General features: G+C 34.5%; 1 protein-coding gene across 3 annotated transcripts in view; it reads left to right on the top strand.

The window, feature by feature from the left end:
- The window catches only part of SPDL1 (spindle apparatus coiled-coil protein 1), a 57,043-nt gene extending 38,369 nt beyond the window's left edge, over positions 1-18,674 (top strand). For all 3 annotated transcript variants that reach the window (XR_011425008.1, XR_011425010.1, XR_011425009.1), the window contains exons 13-14: positions 6,015-6,173; positions 18,133-18,674. The gene's annotated coding sequence lies outside the window, so the exon portion shown is untranslated. The remainder of the gene's footprint in view (positions 1-6,014; positions 6,174-18,132) is intronic.
- Positions 18,675-20,776: the final 2,102 nt, after the last annotated feature.

The following is a 20,776-nucleotide window of genomic DNA, read 5'->3' as shown; positions in this document are numbered from 1 at the left end:
GGAGAAAAACTGAAAGCTATCCCTCTAAGAACAGGAACCAGACAAGGATGCCCACTTTCACCACTCTTATTTAACATAGTATTGGAAGTCCTAGCCAGAGCAATCAGGCAAGAAAAAGAAATAAAAGGGATCCAAACTGGAAAAGAAGAAGTGAAATCAATAAAGAAGAATAAAGTGTCGTCACTCTTTGCAGAGGACATGATTTTATATATAGAAAATCCTAAAGAATCCGCTAAAAAAACTTTTAGAAATAATAAAAGAATACAGTCAAGTCACAGGATACAAAATCCCAACATACAAAAATCAGTTGTGTTTCTATACACTAACAACAAAGTAGCAGAAAGAGAAATTAAGAATACAATCCCATTTACATTGCAAAAAAAGGAATAAAATACCTAGGAATAAACTTAATCAAAGAGGTGAAAAATATGTACACTGAAAACTATAAAACATTGTTGGAAAATAATTGAAGAAGAGAAAGAAATGGAATGATATTTTGTGCTCTTGGATTGGAGGAATTAACATCGTTAAAATGTCCATAATTCCTAAAGCAATCTACAGATTCAATGCAATCTCTAGCAAAGTTCCAACAACATTTTTCACAGAAATAGAACAAAGAATCCTAAAAGTTATACGGAACAGCAAAAGACCCTGAATAGCCAAAGGAATCCTGAGAAAAAAGAACAAAGCTGGAGGTATCACACTCCCTGATTTAAAACTATACTACAAAGCTATAGTAACCAAAACAGCATGGTACTGGCACAAAAACAGAGACGCAGATCAATGAAACAGAATCTAGAGCCCAGAAATAAACCCACAGATATACGGATGGCTAATTTTTGACAATGGAGCCAAGAACATACGATGGAGAAAGGAGAGTCTCTTCAATAAATGGTGTTGGGAAAACTACACAGCCACATGCAAAAGAATGAAAGTAAACCATTACCTTACACCATGCGCAAAAATCAACTCAAAATGGACTAAAGACTTGACTGTAAGATCTGAAACCATGAAACTTCTAGATGAAAACATAGGCAGTATGCTTGTTGAAATTGGTCTTAGCAGCATATTTTCAAATACCATGTCTGACCAGGCAAGGGAAACGACAGCAAAAATAAACAAATTGGATTACTTCAAACTAAAAAGCTTCTGCACAGCAAAGGAAACTACCAACAAAACAAAAAGACGACCTAACAATTGGGAGAAGATATTTGCAAACCATGTATCAGATAAGGGGTTAATATACAAAATATACAAAGAACTCATACAGCTCAACAACAAAAACACTAACAACTCAATTTAAAAATGGGCAAAAGATCTGAACAGAGATTTCTCCAAAGAAGATATACAGATGGCCAACAGGCATATGAAAAGTTATTCAACATCATTAGCTATCAGGGAAATGCAAATCAAAACTCCAATGAGATATCACCTCACTCCTGTCAGAATGGCTATAATTAACAAGACAGGAAACAACAAGTGTTGGAGAGGATGTGGAGAGAGGGGAACACTTGTACATAGCTGGTGGGAGTGCAAGCTGGTGCAGCCACTATAGAAAGCAGTATGGTGTTTCCTCAGAAAATTAAGAATAGAACTACCATATGATCCAGCTATTCCACTGCTGGGTATTTATCCAACAAACTTGAAAACACAAATGTGTAAAAATACATGCATCCCTATGTTCGTTGCAGCATTGTTCATAATAGCCAAGACTTGTAGGCAACCTTGGTGCCCATCAAGGGATGAATGGATAAAGAAGATGTGGTATATACACAGCCATAAGAAATGATGAAATCTGGCCATTTGTGACAACATGGATGGACCTTGAGGGCATTATGCTAAGTGAAATAAGTCAGAGGGAGAAAGTCAAATACCATATGATCTCACTCATAAGTAGGAGATAAAAATAACAACAAACACATAGCAACAGAGATTGGATCAGTGGTTACCAGAGGGGAAGAGGGAAGGGAGGAGGGCGAAAGGAGTGATTAGGCATATGTGTGTGGTGATGGATTGTAATTAGTCTTTGGGTGGTGAACATGATGTAATCTACACAGAATAAGAAATATATTATGATGTACACCTGAACGTGATATAATGTTATAAACCAATATTACTGCAATAAAATAAAGGAAAAAAAAAAAAAGAAAAAGCTCCCAACAAAGAAAAGCTTAAGACCAGGCGACTTCACTAGTGAACCTCTACCAAAAGTTTAGACAGGAGTTAACACTAATCCTTCTCAAACTCTTCCAAAAAAATAGAAGAGAGGTCATTTTCTAACTCATTCTATGAGGTGAGCATTACCCTGGTACCAAAGCTAGACAGAGACATCATGAGTAAAGAAAACTGCAGACCAATATTCCTTATGAATATGAATGCAAAAATGCACGACAAAATACTAGCAAGCCCAATCGGTCAGCTTATTTTTGGATTATACTTCATGGTCAATTGTGATTTGTCGCAGGAATGCAGGGTGGATCAACATGAAAATCAATGTAGTATTATTGTAGTCATTCTCAAGGACTGCCATAGTGAATTACCACAAACTGAATGGCTTTAACAATTAAAATTTACTGTCTCACGGTTCTTGAGGCTAAAAGTCAGAAAGCAAGGTGTCAGCAGGGCCATGCTCCTTCTGAAAACTCTAGAAGAAACTTTCTTTGTCTTTTTCTCACTTCTACTGGCTCCTTGCAGTCCTTGGCATCCTTTCCCTGTTTGATGCATCACTTTGATCTCTGCTTCTATCTTCACATCACAAACTTCTCTGTGTCTCTGTCTGTCTTCTCCTCTTTTTATAAGGACACTCATCCCTGGATTTAGGGCGCACCCTAATCCAGTACAATCTCATCTTGATCCTTAACTAATTACATCTAGAAGATCCTATTTCCAAATGAGATCACCTTCTGAGGTTCCAGGTGGACATGAACTTTGAGGGGATACTATTCAACCCACTACAGACACCATACTAATAGAATGAAGAAAAAAAAACTACATGATCATCCCAATTGATGCTAAAGAAGCATTTGGCAAAATACAACACCCTTTCATGATAAAAAACATTCAACAAACTAGGGATAGAAGGGAACGTCCTCAATTTAATAAGTGGCACTATGAAAAACCCATACCTAACATCATACTTAGTGGTGAAAGACTGAAAACCTTCCCACTAACATGAGGAACGAGACAAGGATATCAGCTCTTGCCACTTTTGTTCAACACTATACTGGAAGTTATAGTCAGGGCAGTTGGACAAGAAAAGAAAAGGCATCCAAATTGGAAAGGAAGAATTAAAAATATCTACATTTGCAGATTACACGATCTTATATGCAGAAAATACTGAAAAATTCCCCCCAAAATTATTAGAGTTATAAATGATTTAAGTAGAGTTTCAGGATACAAGACAAACAGGCAAAAATGCATTGTATTGCAATACACTAGGAATGAAAAACTTGAAATTAAGAAAACAATTCCACTTAAATAGCACAGAAAAATGGGAACAAATTTAACAAAGGAAATGTGACTTCTATACACAAAAAATTAAAAAGCATTGTTGAAAGAAATTAAAGAAGATCTAAATATATGGAAAGACATCCTGTGTGCTTGTATTGCAAAACAATATTGGTAAGATGACAATACTCTTCAAAGTGATCTACAGATTCAATGCGATCTCTATCAAAATGCCAATAGCATTTTTGCAGAAGCTGATTCTAAATTTTATATGGAATTGCAAGGGATTCCAATAGCCAAAGCAGAACAGACTTGGAGGACTCACATGTCCAAATTTCAAAACTTACTACATAGCTACAGAAACAAAACAGTGTGGTACTGGCATAAAGATAGACATATAGACCAATGCGATACAAGTGAGAGTTCAGAAATAAGCCTATATATTTATGGTCAATTGATTTTCAACAAGAGTGCTAAGACCATTCAATAAGGAAGGCAAGTATCTTCAACAAATGATACTGGAACAACTTGATAATTACATTCAAAAGAATGACGTTGGACTCTAGAATAAATACTATATAAAAGCATAAAATGGACCAAAGACTTAAATATAAGCACTAAACTATAAAACTCTTAACAGAAAACATAGGGGTAAATCTTTATGAACTTAGATTTGCCATGGTCTCTTAGATATGACATCAAAAGCACAGGCAACAAAAGAAAAATAGATAAAATTGGACTTCATCAAAATTAAAAACATTTGTCCATCAAAGGACACTATCAAGTGAGTAAAAAGACATCCCACCAAATGGGAGAAAAAGACATCTCCTAGAATGGGAGAAAATATTTACAAATCATATATCTGATAAGGATTTAATATTCAGGATACATGAAAAAGTCTTACAACTCAACAACAAAAAGACCAACAACTCAATTTTTAAAAATGGATGAAGAACTTGAGTAGACTTTTCTCCAAGGAAGATATCGAAGTGGCCAACAAAAATATGAAAAGATGCTCAACATTAATCATTAGAGAAATGCAAATAAAACCTACAATAGGAAACCACTTCACACCTACTAGGATTGTCATAAAAAGGAAAAGAAACAAGAAAAAAAATAAAATAGTGTTTAGGAGGATGTAGAGAAATTGGAGCCCTCATACATTGCTAATGGGAACATAAAATGGTGTAGCAGCTGTAGGAAACACTTTGTTCCTCAAAAAAGTTAAACATAGAATTAATAAATAACTCAGCAATTCCACTCCTAGATACATACTCAAAAGAATTTAAAACAAGTGTTCAAACTAAAACTTGTGCATAAATGTTTATTGCATCACTGTTCACAATAATCAAAATGTGGAAAAAACCTAAATATCCACTAATGGCTGAGTGGATAAACAAAATGTCTATGCATATGATGGAATATTATTCAGCCACCAAAAGGAATGAGTACACATACTACAGCATGGATGAACCTTGAAAACATACTAAGTGAAAGGAGCCCAATAGAGACCATATATTGTATAATTACATTTAAATGAAATATCCACAATGAGCTAACCCTTAGACAGCAGCTTAGCGTTTGGCAGAGATTGAGGGATGAGGGGAAATGGGAAAGGACTATTTAATGTGTATAGGATTTCTGTTCAGTGAAGGAAAAGTGCTATAATTAGATAGTGGTGATGTTTGCACAACATCATGAATGTAGTTAAATACCATCGAACTATAGATTTTTAAATTGTTAAAATAGGGAGTTTTATGTTACGTCTATTTGGCCACAGTAAAAAATAAATAAAATCTTACGAAAACAGCTTTCAGATGTTTACAATGAAAAAAGAATGACTACAAGTTAATGAGTTAAACTTCTATCTCAGGAAACTATAAAAATAAAAACTACAGCAATTTAAACCTAAAAAGGATCAAAGAAGAAATATTAGTAAAAAAGAAATCAATGAAATAGTAAACAAGTATGTAATAGAGAATCACAATGCCGAAAGTTGATTATCAGAAAAGATTGATAAGGTTGATAAACCCCACACCAGACTGATGAAGCCAAAAAGAGAAAATACAAATTCGCAATATCAGGAATGAGGAAGGGAGTACACTGCAGAATCTACAAACATTTAAAAGATAAGTAGATGTTGTTGGTGTAATCAGTTTACAGCAATAAATTGGACAGTTGGGATAAAGTTTTTAAATTCCCTGAAAAAGACACTCAGTGAAGGCTCCAAGAAAGGGGAATCCAATTGACTCTTCGGTCTTTCCTCAAGATGGCAGTGTTGTGGATAAGTGAGTTTTTAATGCCCAGACAATGGCTACGTCTGGCACTTAAAAAAAATTAATATATTTAATAATTTTTGTTTCTCCTTAGGAATAAGACTACAGGACTATTTTGTACTGTGAATTACAGATGCTTTTTGAGGGAAAGAAGTATTGATCCTAGTGTTCTTCAGAAGCTCTGGCAGGGATAAGAGGACACTTGACTGGAACATATGCTAAATGTAATCAGACAAATTCTATTTTCTTCCTTGAGCAAATATTTTATTGAGACTGTTTATGTATTTCCAGGGAGCCCACAACTTCCGTTAACAACTTACAGCCACTTACAAAAACTGACATAAGATAAAAATCTGAATTGTCTGATATGAAAGAAATTGAAAGTAAAAACAAAAATTCCACAAAGAAAACTCAAGCCCCAATGTTTTACTGGTGCATCTTTCCAAACAGGTAAGGACAATATACCAATCTTAAAATTTTCTTATGAACTGGGGAAAAAAGGTGGGGAGAGAGCATTTTCCACCTTTTTTTATGTAGCCAGCATAATCTTGAGATCAAACCTGACAAGAATATTAGAATAACATTGTGGATCAAAATCTCTTATAAAATCATGCAAAATATTAAACAACATGTATATTAAATATGATGATATATAAAAAGAATAATAGAGCATAAGGAAACAGTATTTATTCTAGAAATGCAACATTAGTTTAACATTTGAAAATTAATGAAATGTACTATATTAACAGAGGAAAAGAAGTTATATTGTCATCTTAATGTAGAAAAATTGTTTGATAAATGCCCATGATCGTTAATTATTTTAAAAAAACCTCTTGAACAACTAGAATAGATGGGGACTTTATTAATCTGATTAAGAGTACCTACAAAGTTACCTACAGCCATAATTGTACTTAATGGAGAAACATCAAAAGGTTTCACTTGACATTAAGAAAACTGTAAGGATTCCTGGTCTCACTCATTCTTTTGGACAGTGTATTAGAGGCGCTAGCTATAAGTGCAATAAGAAACCCTCCCCAACTGCCACCCACACACACACACACACACACACAAGAATTGAAGAAATTTAAAATGTTGTTATTGGGATTTCTGAGGTAACTCAGGTAATGGTCATGCATATATCAAATTCTCCAACTCATCCTCCAAAAATAATATAGAATAACAAGAAGAAGAACAGTGAAAATGCACAAACTCATGAATCCTAACAGTGAGACAGGCAAAGCCCAAACTTCAAATTATTTGTAGGCAGATAAATAAACATCAAATCCCATTGAGTAACTCTTAAGGGCTCCCACCACATGTCTCTACACAGTGTACAGGCCATCCAGGAAAAACTACATAGAAGAGAGAAGGAAAAAGCTAAGGGAAGACCTAAGATTGATCTAACCACTACCAGAAAGAGAAAGTCCACCACGAAGTAGAAAAATACTGAAAAATAGTCCTGATTTATCAGAGCTTTTAGTAGAAGGAAGGGACTTAAAATTATAGGCATTACGACCTGGTAGTCTTCCAAAGGCTTTGCTTTCAGGAAGAAGTTAAGAAGGAGGAGCAAGGCTCCCTTTGTAGATTGGAAAGAGAAGGGAAAAGAAAGCAAAAATATAGACACTAGAGGATATTTTATGTTCTGACTCCATGGCTATTACAACCAGTAAATACAGCCTAATTCCTAGCTAGCTAAACAAAACCTCACACTAAAGACCTATTTACCTTGGTTTCTTTTACCCAATACATCATGTGTGGCTTTCAAAAAAAACTATAAGGCATACTAAAAGACAAAACCACAGTGTAAAGAGACAAAGTAAGCCTCAGAACCAGACTTATATATGGCAGCAATTTGGAATTATCAGATGGGGAATTTAAAGCAATTTTGATTAATGTGCCAAGAGCCGTGAGGGAAAAAGTGGATAGCAATCAGGAACAGATGGATAATGTCAGCAGAGAGATGGGAACTCTAAGAAAGAATCAAAGGAAATGCTAAAAATCAAAAACACTGCAACAAAAATGAAAGTTTTTGATGGGCTCATCGGTAGGCTGAACATGGCTGAGGAAAGAATCAGTGAACTTGAACATACGTCAATAGAAACTTTCCAAACTGAAAGACAAAGAGAAAAAACAATGGACTAAAGGGAAAAATAACCAGAGGAGAATATCCAAGAACTCTGGGACAATTACAGAAGGTGTAAATTATGTGTAGTGAGATGACTAGAATGAGAAAAAAGAAGGAAAGGAACAGAATAAATATTTCAGTATTAGTGTTTAATATTAGTGTATTGATAATCCTGAGAATTTTCCAAAATTAATGACAAGTACCAAACTAGACTGAGGAAGCTCAGAGACTACAAAGGATAATAAATACCTAAAAAATCTACACCTAGGTTTAGCATATTCAAACTCTAAAACACAAAACAACAAAGAAAATACTTTGAAAGGAACCAGAGGGAAAAAACACTTTACCTACAGAGAAACAAAAATGTGAATAACGTCAGACTTCTCTTCACAAGTCTGTAAGCAAGAAGAGAGTGGATAAAATAAAGTCTTGAAATAAAAAACCCCCAAGAATCTAGAATTCTGTAGCCAGTGAAAATTTCCTCCAAAACTGAAGAAGAAATACTTTCTTCAGAAAAACAAAAATTGAGTGAATTTGTCACCAGTAGACCTGCCTTGCAAGAAATGTTAAAAGAAATTCTTTAGAGAAAAGGATAAATGATACAGGTCAGAAATTTGGATCTATGTAAAGGAAGGAAGAGCATTATACAAGGAGTAAGTTAAGGTACAATAAAATCTTTTATTTTTCTTATTTTTAATCTAACAGAAAACAGTTTGTTCAAAACAATAATAGCAGCATTGTACTGGGTGATTATAGACTATGGATAAGTAAAAGGAATGACAGCATTGTACTAAGGGATGGGAGGGAGGAATTGAGAATACTCTGTCACAAAGTACCTGCCCTACCTATGAAATGATATAATGTTATTTGAAAGTGCACTTAGATTAGTTGCAAATGCTACATTAACCACTAACATTTTTTAAAAATGTAATTGATAATCTAAGAGAGGAGATAAAATGGAATCACATAAAATGCTCAGTTAAAACCATAGAAGGCAGTCTGGGGCTGGCCCCATGGCCGAATGGTTAAATTTGCATACTCTGCTTCAGTGGCCTGGGGTTTACCAGTTTGGATCCTGGTTGCAGATGTACACTCTGCTTATCAAGCCATGCTGTTGCAGCATCCCACATAGAAGAAGTAGAATGACTTACAACTAGGATATACAACTATGTAGCCAGGCTTTGGGGAGAAGAGAAAAAAAAAGAGGAAGATTGGAAACAGATGTTAGCCCAAGGCCAGTCTTCCCCAAACACACACACACACAAAAACCCCATAGAAGGCAGAAAAAGAGTGGAAGGCAATAAGGGAAGAAAATGAAAAAGGGTTACAAATAAAAAATATTTACAAATATGGTAGATATTAATCCAGCTATGTGAATGGTCTAAATACACCAATTAAAAGGCAGACTGTCAGATAAAAATAAAGCAAGACCCAACTATATGTGGTCTACATGAAACCCAGTTTAAAGACACTGATAGATTAAAAGTAAAGAATCAGAGAAAGATACACCATGTTAACACTAATTAAAAGAAAGCTAGAGTTATGTGCCAGTTAGCCATTATATGTCTTCTTTGGAAAAATGTCTATTCAGATCCTCTGCCCATTTCTTAATTGGATTGCTTGGTTTTTTGTTTCTTTGCTATTGAGTTTTGTGAGTTCTTTATATATTTTCGATATTAACCCCTTATCAGATATACGATTTGCAAACTTTTTTTTCCTTTCTGTAGGTTACTTTTTCATTTTGTGGATGGTTTCCTTTGCTGTGCAGAAGCTTTTTAGTTTGATGTAGTCTCACTTGTTTATTTTTGTTTCTGTTGACTTTGTTTTTCATGTCAAAACCAAAAAATCATTGCCAAGACCGATGTCAAGGACCTATGTTTTCTTCTAGGAGTTTTATGGTTTTAGATCTTACATTTGAGTGTTTAATCCATTTTGAATTGATTTTTGTGTATGGTATAAGATAGAGGTCCAGTTTCATTCATTTTCATGTGGCTGTCCAGTTAGCCTAACACTATTTGTTGAAGATACTATCCTTCCCCCATTGTATATTCTTGGCTCCTTGGTCAGAAATTAATTGACCTTAACGTGTGGGCTTATTTCTGGGCTCTCTATTCTGTTCCGTTGATCCATGTGTCTGTTTTTATGCCAATACCATACTGTTTTAATTACTATAGCTTTGTAATATGGCTTGAAATCAGGAAATGTGGTGCCTCTAGCTTTGTTCTTTCTCAGTATTTCTTTGGCTATTAGAGATCTTTTGTGGTTCCATACAAATCTTAGGATTTTTTTTCTGTTTCTGTGAAAAATATCACTGGTATTTTGATAGGGATTGCATTGAATCTGTAGATCACTTTGTATAGTATGGACAGTTTGATAATATTAATTCTTCTGACCCATGAGCATAGAATATTATTCCATTTATTTGTGTCTTCAATGTTTTTCATTAGTGTCTTACAGTTTTCAGTGTACAGATCTTTCACATACTTGGTTAAATTTATTTCTAGGTATTTTATTCTTTTTGAGTCAATAGTAAATGGGATTGTTTTCTTAATTTCTCTTTCCTATAGTTCATTGTTAGTGTATAGAAACACAACTCATTTTTGTATATTGATTTTGTATGCTGCAACATTACTGAATTTGTTTATTAGTTTTAACAGTTTTTTGGTGGAGTCTTTAGGCCTTTCTATATATGATGTCATGTTATCTGAAAATAGAGACAATTTTACTTCTTCTTTTCTGATTTGGATACCTTTTATTACTCTTTCTTGCCTAATTGCTCTGGCTAGAACTCCAGTGCTACATTGAATAAAAGTAATGAGAGGGGGTATTCTTTTCTTGTTTTTGATCTTAGAGGAAAAGATTTCAGCATTCCACTGTTGAGTATGATGTTAGCTGTGAGCTTGTCATATATGGTCTTTATTATTTTGAAGTACATTCCCTCTATACCCAGTTTGTTGAGAGTTTTTGTCATGAAAGGACATTGAATTTTGTCAAATGCTTTTTCTGCATCTATTGACATAATCATATAATTTCTCTCCTTCATTTTGTTAATGTGGTATGTCACATTGATTGGTTTGCAGTTGTTGAACCATCCTTGCATCTGTGGAATAAATTCCACTTGATCATGATGTATGCTTCTTTTAATTTATTGTTGAATTCGCTTTGCTAATCTTTTGTTGAGGACTTTTGCGTCTATGTTCATCAGATTTGTTGGCATGTAACTTCCTTTTTTTGTAGTGTCTTTGTCTGGCTTTGGTAACAGGGTAATGCTATCCTTGTAAAATGAATTTGGAAGAGTTCCCTTCTCTTCTATTTTTTTGGAAGAGTTTGAAAAGGATTGGTATTAATTCTTCTTTAAATGTTTGGTAGAATTCACCCATGATGCCTTCTGGTCCGGACTTTTCTTTTTTGGGAAGTTTTTGATTACTTGTTCAATTTCCTTAGTCATATTGGTCTGTTTAGATTTTCTATTTCTTCATGATCCAGTCTTCGTAGACTGTACGTTTCTAGGAATTTATCCCTTTCTCCTAGATTTTCTAATTTTTTGGCATTTAATTGTTCATGGTAGTCTCTTATGGTCCTTTGTATTGCTGTGGTATCAGCCATAATGTCTCCTCTTTCATTTAATTTTATTTAAAGTCCTCTCTTTTTTTTCCTGGTAAGTCTAGCTAATGGTTTGTCTATTTTGTTCATCTTTTCAAAAAAACCAGCTCTTAATTTCACTGATCCTTTCTGTTGTCTTTTTAGTTTCTATTTCATTAATATCTGCTCTGATCTTTGTTATTTCCTTCCGTCTACTAAATTTGGGCTACTTTGTTCTTTTTCTATTTCGTTGGGGTATAAAGTTAGTTTATTTGAGATCTTCCTTTTCTCTTAATGTAGGCATTTATTCCTATGAACTTCCCTCTTAGAATTTATTTTGCTGAATCCCATAAATTTGGTATGTTGAATTCCCATTTTCAGTTGTTTCAAATTGTGTTTTGATTTCTTCTTTGACCCATTGGTCATTAAGTAGTATGTAGTTTAATCTTCAAATATTTGTGACTTTTCCAGTTTTCTTCTTGTAATTGATATGTTGTTTCATATCATTGTGGTTGGAAAAGATGCTTGATATGATTTCAATTTTCTTAAGTTTATTAAGACTTGTTTTGTGGGGTAACATATAACCTTCCTGAAGAATGTTCTCTGTTTGCTTGAGAAGAGTATGTATTCTCCTGTTATTTGATGGAATTTTCTGTAAATATCTGTGAAGCTCATCTGGTATAACATCTAGGTTAAGCCCATTGTTTCCTTATTGATTTTCTTTCTGGGTGATCTATCCATCATTAAAAGTGGGTAATTGAAATTTCTTACTATTATTGTATTGCTCTCTCTTTCTCTTTTCATTTTTTTAATATTTTCTTTATATATCTAGGTGCTCTTCTGTTGGGTGCATAAATATTTTGTCCTATTTAGGATTGACCCCTTTATCATCATATAATGACCTTCATTGTCTTTTATTACAGTCTTTGGATTAAAGTCTATTTTGTCTAATATAAGTATAACTATTTCTGCTTTCTTTTGGTTTCCATTTGTATGGAATCTTTTTTTCTATCCCTTCACTTTCAGTCTTTGTGTGTCTTTGAAACTGAAGTGAGCCTCTTGTAGGCAGCATATAGTTCATTGGACCTTTTTTTTTTTTTAATTTAATCCATTCAACCACTCTATGGCTTTTGATTGCCGAGTTTAGTCTATTTACATTTAAAGTAATTATTTATTATATTGACATGCTATTGCCATTTTGTTAATTGTTTTCTGGCCGTTTTATAATTTCTTTGTTCCTTTCTTCTTCTCTTGCTCTCTTCTTTGTGATTTGATGATTTTCTGTAGTGGTATGCTTAGATTTCTCTCCTTTATCTTTTGTGTATCTACTATAGGTTTTTGCTTTATGGTTACCATTAGGCTTACATTAAATATCTTTTATTCATAACAGTCTATTTTAAGCTGATAACAACTTAACTTCAAAAGCAACTAAAGCTCTACATTTTAACTACTCGCCACCCACACGTTTTCTTTTCTATGTCACAGTTTATATCTTTTTACCTTGTGTATCCATTAGCAAAATATTGTAGTTTTATTTTATTACTTTTGTCTTCTAACCTTCCTAGTAGAGTTATAAGTGATTTACCCACCATCATTACAACATTAGAATATTCTGAATTAAACTATATATTTACCTTTTCCAATGAGATTTATACCTTCATATATTTTTTCTGTTACTAATTAGCATCCTTTTATTCAGCTTGAAGAAGTCCGTTTTACATTTCTTGTAAGGCTAGTCTAGTGGTGATGAAGTCCTTCTGCATTTCTTGTCTTGAAACCTCTTTTTCTCTCCTTCAAATCTGAAGGACAACTTTGCTGGGTAGAGTATTCTTGGTCAGCAGTTTTTTTCTTTCAGCACTTTGAATATATCCTGCCACTCCCTTCTGGCCTGCAAAGTTTCTGATGAAAAGTCTGCTGATAGTCTTATCGGGGGTGGGGGGGAGGTTCCCTTTATGTAACAAGTTGTTTTTCTCTTGTAGCTTTCAAGATTTTCTTCTTGTCTTTATCTTTTGACAATTTAATTATAATGTGTCTCAGTGTGAGTCTCTTTGGATTCATCTTTTGGAACTCTCTGGGCTTCCTGGATCTGCATGTCTGTTTTTTTCCCCCATATTAGGGAAGTTTTCAGCCATTATTTTGTTGCACAAGTTTTCTTCTCCTTTCTCTCTCTCTGTTCCTTCTGGAACCTCTGTAACACATATATTCTTCTATTTGATGTTGTTCCATAAATCCCTTTAGCTATCTTCACTATTTTTTATTCTTTTTTCTATTTGCTCCTCTGTTCAGATGACTTCCACTGTCCTTTCTCTGAGTTTGCTGATCCTTTCTTCCATTTGATCTAGTTTACTGTTGAATCCGTCTATTAAATTTTTCAGTTCAGTTATTATATTCTTTAGCCCTGTGATTTCTGTTTGGTACTTTCTTATGTATTCTTTCCCTTTGTTCAAATTCTCATTTTGTTCATGCATTGTTCTGCTGACCTTGGTGAGCATATTGATGACTGTAATTTTGATCTATTTATTAGGTAAATCAGTTATCTCTGTTTCATTAAAGTGTATTTCTCGATTTTTATCTTTCCTTTTTGTTTAGAACATATTCTTCTGTTTCTTCATTTTCCTTGACTCTCTGTGTTGATTTCTGCACATTAAATGAAAAAACCACCTCTCCTAGTCTTAAGAGAGTTTTCTTGTGTAGGAGATGAATCTTTTCTATCAGGACAGCCTGAGCTCTTGGTAGTCTCACATACTTTTGTGGTTGTCTAAGCTGCCTTCTTTGTTCTTAGTAGATACCAGTAGTCGCAGGTGTATTAAGACCCATCAGTATCCCAAAGAGGAGAATTGCAGTCAGCACCTAGATGCAGGCTGATTGGAAGCCAGATCCCACGGCAGCAGCTGGGAAAGTATGTAGTTAGGGCTCTTCCAGGGAGAAACTGAGAGAAGGGCTTCTTTGCCTGCTCCCTCTGCACTGGGACTGGGAGTATAGCTGTGGGTGAGTGCTCTTGCGCTTGTTAATAACTGTTCCTTTGCTACAGTCCTGTGGTACTCATGAATGCAAGCGCCTTTGGCTGTCAGAGCCTGGCATTTCCAAGGCCCATCCCTTGGGTGGCAGCTACAAAAGCTGGGGCACCAGATGTGTGTACAGTCTCCTTCCAGGGAAGATAGTAATGAATTGTAGTGGGCTGGAGGGAGAGGGCAGGGCAGGTGTCCACTGTCTTTCCTGGTCTCCAGGGAAGATCACACTCAGCTCTTAGATGCAGGCTAAATTAGAAGCCTAACCCTCAGGCAGCGGATTTTAATGTATGCAAATACAAAGAAGAAAGAAGCCAGTCTTAACAGGCTACTTACTGTATGATTCCAACTCTATGACATTCTGGAAATGTTGAAACTATACATACAGGGAAAAGATCAGTGGTTGCCTGAGGTTTGAGGGAAGAGTGGGGATGGAGAGAGGAATGACTACCCACTGCGCAAGGGATTTCTAGGACAGTGAAGCTATTCTGTATGATACTGTTGTGGTAGATACATGACATTTTTGCGTTTGTCAAAACCCACAGAACTATCCAACACAAAGAGTAATCTCTAATGTAAACTACAAACTTTACTTAGTAATAATGTATCAGTGTTGGTTCATCAGTTGTAACAAATGTGCCACTCTAGTGCAATAATAATAATAGGGGAAACTGGGCTGGTGGAGGAGAATGGGTAAATGGGAACTCTGTATTTTCTGCTCTTTTTTATGTAAACCTAAAAACTACTCTTAAAAAAGTAAAGTTTACTAGTTTCAAAAATATAAATCAATATGTAATTTCCATCATAAAAAAGGGAGGGTCTGCCTTTGTAGATTGAAAAGTGAGAGGAAAAGAAGCAAACGGGAAAATGTGGGGCCTTATAAGAAAAGAACCATATCAGAGGACTTAGAACTCTTCTCCCAACTCCCCCATCACTGACAACAAAAACTATTAAAGACTATACTTTGCTTCACTGACAGAAGGGGGTGCCCTTTGACTAGGAACCTTATAAAAACACCCAGAATTTCCATGACATAAATAGGCAAAAACAGACTAAAGTTATACAAAACCATTTTATGAAGGAAACGGAAAATAAGACCACCTCATGAACTGATGAACCCCCCTGTCCTCCCCTATCAAAAGCCATATGAAGGAGAAGCAAAGTATAACACAACACTCCAAACTGGGAAAATTGATCTAAAACATTCAAAACTATTATATATATATATATATATATATATATATATATATATATATATATATATATTGCTGAAGAAGACTCACTCTGATCTATCATCTGTTGCCAATTTTCCTCTTTTTGCTTGAGAAAGATTCTCCCTCAGCTAACATCTGTACCAATCCTCCTCTACTTTGTATGTGGGTCACCACCACAACCTGACCACTGATGAGTGGCATAGGTCTACGCCCAGGAACTGAACTTGGGCTACCAAAGCAGAGCATGCTGAACTTAACCACTAGGCCATGGGGCCAGCCCCTAGATTTTTTAAATAAAGAAAAATCCTCAAGAACTCAAGCAAAAATAACTTGCAGAGGTAAGAGAATTAGTCTGACATCAGACTTCCTCAAAACAACATTCAGAAGAAGACATGAATGATGGAGCCTTTTAAAAAAACTTTAAGGAAAGAAAGTGTGAACCAAGAGTTTTATTTGCATTAAAGCTATTCTTAAAAAAAAAAAAAAAGCAATTCTTTAGGCATCAAGGCTATAGGAAAACAGTTTTAAACATACTAAAATTCAGAGATTTTTGTAGCCATGAACCCTCCTTGAGGAATTTCCAAAACAAAAGTAATTATCCCAACAAAAGACGACTGGGGAAACTTTTGCAAGAGGACTGGGGGATTGAACAAATAACTAAACATGTTGTGGACAATTGGAGCCAGATTTCTCACTGTTGGAGAAGGGAGTAAACATTAACGGGAAGGCTAAATGAGTGAAGAGGAAGGCTAAAAATGAACCCCGTAGCGTTAGGTTAGAATTGCAGGCGTCAATATGGTTTGGGGGAGATAAAAAAATTTAGATAGAGATACACACACGTATATATACACATACATATATGTGCGTATACACACAGACATATGCACACACATATTTATACACATATATACATATGCATCTGTGTACATATATATACCTGCATATATATGTATTTATGCATTTCCTAGCTCTATCTACTGAGCCCTCTGAACAACAGCATCTCAGTAACAGTGAGCACATCTAGCACATCTAGCACCAGATCTTGGTTTCTTAATACCATTCTCCACTAAATGAACCATTTCTTTGAGAAATGGCTACTTTCTGTACTAGGCTGAGAATGAATGAGATGAGCCCTGAATACCTTGTCCTAAAAAGTAAGAAAGTGCTCAAAGAATGATAGGGGAATGTCAGAATGACATGGGAGCCAGCTCGAAGTGGATCCCACTGGCCAAATCTAGGACAACTTGAGCATCTAAATAAATGATAGCAATGAATATATAACCTACTGAGTAAAATAAGAAAATATGAACCCATATTGTTTTAAACAAATGAATAAATACATGAATGAATGAATAAAGAAGGAAAAGCTTTTTCTCACAGTAGAATCCCCTTTAATAAATGTAGAAAGAATGATAGAATTAAAAAATCTCTATTTGGTAATTACCATACTAATAAGTGATTTGGGAAAGAATTATCAATAGATGCTAAAGTTAATGGGCTAAAAGTATGATGAGTTGTAGAATATTTATATAGTCTCACAGCACCTCTCCACAAACACATATTAATTACAACCAGAAAACCAGTAACTTTCCAGTAGAGAAACTTGGAAGACATCACCCTAACCAATGATCAAAGTTAACATCACCAGTAATGGGACAAATTTATAGCATGCAACTTCTGATATAAAGCAGTGAGGAAAGCATAGCATCATTTATATGGTATTCCTGCCAGAAAATGCATAACTTGCATCTTATCATGAGGGAACATCCTGAAACCCTAACTGACATTCTATTTAATAACTGGCTGTACTCTTCAAAATGCTGAGATCATGAATGACAAGTAAAGCTGGAGAACTCATCCTGATTAAAGGAGACTAAAGAGACATATAACAACTGTACGCAACTTGTGATATGGAATTTTCTTTTGCAACGGAAAAGATTAATGGGACAACTGGCAAAATTTGAATGAAGACTTTGATTAGTTGATAGTGTTGTATCAATGTTAATTTCCTGAATTTGATCATTGTACTGCCCTTGTTTTTAAGAAATGCATAGTGAAATATTTAGGGATGAAAGGACATCACATCTGCACCTCATTCTCAAATGATTCAGAAAAACATATGTACATATATTGAAAGGGGCGTGATTAAGCAAATGTGGTAAAATGTTAACATTTGGAGAGTCTGGATAAAAAGTCTATAAATTTTCTTTTTTACTATTCTTGAAACTTTTCTGTGTCTGAAATTACGTTAAAATTAGAAGTTTTTAAATGTAATTATTTGCAGATGATATGAGAGTTTATGTAGAAAATCTAAAATAGTTTGTAGATAAGCTGTTAAAATTAAGAACTGAATTTGTTAAGGGCATTTATTGAATGTAGAGTCAATTTTAAAAGCTCAATTATATCAGCTAAAAACAAATAGAAAATAAATTTTTTAAAGTACACTATTTACAATAACATAAATTATATCATATGCCTAGGGATAAAGTCAACAAGAAGATATGTAAGACCTCTGCACTGAAAACTACAAAACATTGTGGAGATAAATTAAAGAAGATCTAAATAAATGGTAAAATATACCATAGTAAAGGCATCAGTTCTCTCCAAATTGATCTAAAGATTCAACACAATTCCAATAAAATTCCTTGCAAGCTGGATTGTTTTGTTTTGTTTTGTTTTGTTTCTGGAACATGACAACTCGATTCTAAGATTTATATGGAAATGCAAAAGGCCAAGAATATCCAAAGAAATCTTGAAGTACAAAGGTGGAGGACTTTCACTAACAGACATTGAGACCTCTTCTACAATGAGAATTAATTCAGTGTGATATAAATGCAAACAGAGAGAAATACCTCAGAAGAAGAGAAATGGAAAACCCATAAACAGAGCCAAACACCTATGCTTATCTGATTTGTGACTATAAATAGGGTGGAGGGAAGGATAGTCTTTTTGAAAAATAATGCTGGGTCAATTTGTGTAATACATGGAGAAAAAATAAATCTTGATCCCTATCTCCAGCTAACACGAACGTTAATTCTAAATGTATTGCAGATGTAAATATAAGGCACGGTAATTTTCCTTTAGACCCCAGCCTTAAATCCAGAATTTTGGACTCCACATCTAGTTCTTCTTGATAATGTTACTTCCCTTGAGCCTTGAGAGATACCTTATATAAAAAAAGAGGATAAAAAGTCAGCAAAGAAACTGTAAAAGAAGCACAGGCAAAGAATAATTCAACAGAGAAAAAGAATAGTGAAATTTAAAAATCTAAAAAGTGATTTCTCCTAACTAAACAAATGATCCTTTGAAACAGTGTGTTTCCTATCTGATTACAATGAATTTTTTACCATGAAGAATCTGTTATTCACATTTCCCCTAAATTCTGGTTGTGAAACCCTCTCTCTTTTTTTGAAAAATAACTTCATTTTGGTGCGGTACTTTAAAAGCAAGGAGAAGAGAGTAAAACTGTTTTTACTATGCGAACAGTCCACAAAGTTGGGAAACATAGGATAAATTTATGTTCAAACTGTATATTAGTTACATTTTCAATTGATATCTTCTATAAATTTTCAGATGAAATATTCTAAATTTAAAGCAATGGATCTGATTGCTAATGTAGAAAAAGAAATATAATAGGGAAAATAGTATTTATTGGATACTTTTTTAGATTAACAATTGGACCCATTGTCTTAAATTTTGAAGTACTCCACCTGAAAAGGTATCAGGACGAGGAAAAAAATAGATTGAGTATACCATTTGACAAAGTAACCGATAACTCTTTAAAAATAAGTTTATTCCATGTTTCTCAACTTTGTGGACACCTTGTACAATAAAACATAGTTTTTAACACTTATTAGCACTTTTCTATGTCACCTAAGCAGCAGCATGCAAATGACTTAAGATTTCACTCGTCTATATTTGGTACCTTTCTTATTTGATGGTTCTCCTTACTGATTCATCACAGCAGGAGGACATCAACCATGGCGACTGTAAAAATTGGTAAATCCAGTTCCATAGTGTATCTTTGGTAGTTAGTTATTCCTGGAAATCCCGTGTCTATTGCTTCAGCCCCCTCATCAGTTTTGTGATCCGCTTAATAATCTGTAATACACAACTTCCTGCTTAAATCAGAGTAGATTCTGTTCTTTGTAACTGGGCTCCAGCACAGTGATCCTTTTAGAACAAAACACTTTAGGTTAATTGGATTCAGATAGTATCTTCTTAAACTATATTTTGAAAAACAGTCATCAGAAAGAGAATCATTCTCGTGGTGTACTTTAATTACTTAAATTTTTGTATTATTGTTTATATAGTAGAACATTTGAGGGTAGTAATTGTGTTTGGCACTTGGGATAAAGATATATGATCATGAGGTATTTATGCTCTCAAAGAGTCCCTCCTATGTCCACTATTCTACTCCAGTGGGAACTCTAAGCCCAGGAGACTACCATTTTTTTCACTGTCCATCATGAAAGTCTTCAATTTTTTTCTTACCTAGCTTAGATTCTATTTTCCATAATTAATCCCTCTCTTGATATTTCCTCCTCTGAATTTCCCTGGAAAGACCCCAAACCTCAGTTAAACCCAACTCAGTTTAACTTAGTAAAGCTCTTCCCTGACTCCAGTACTTCTGTGCTCTGGCTGCATATTAGAATTACTTGGGTATCTTTAAAAGTTTGCTGGACTCCCGTCCCAGACCAGATCAATCAGACTCTTGTTGAGGGGAGGGGAGGTCTGAGATATTACCAAGTTTTAAAAACTCCACAGGTGATTCTAATTGCAGCCAGAGTGGAGAATCACTGGCCTAGTTTATGTCTGTGCCCAAATAGCTGAACGTGGCGGAGGAAAACCGCTCAATCATCTTGACTCTCTCACTTTAATCTTATGACCAGTGAGTGCTTATTTTCCAATTCGTCAAGATGACTTTCACTTCACTTTCTTTACCTTCTTTCCTTTCTTAATCTCAGATGATGACCTTTAAATTTTATTGAGAAAATAATAGTTAACATTTGTTTCACGTTTATGTGCTAAATACTAATGCTCTACATTCTCTCAAGTATTAACTCATTTAGTCCTCTCAAATCTCTGAGTTACATGCTGCAAAATAGCTCCATATTCAGGATT

This window comes from Equus caballus, chromosome 14 (assembly GCF_041296265.1).
Source record: "Equus caballus isolate H_3958 breed thoroughbred chromosome 14, TB-T2T, whole genome shotgun sequence".
NCBI lineage: Eukaryota > Metazoa > Chordata > Mammalia > Perissodactyla > Equidae > Equus > Equus caballus.
Note: the sequence above shows the minus strand (reverse complement) of the source record. Positions and strands in the feature narration are given on the sequence as shown.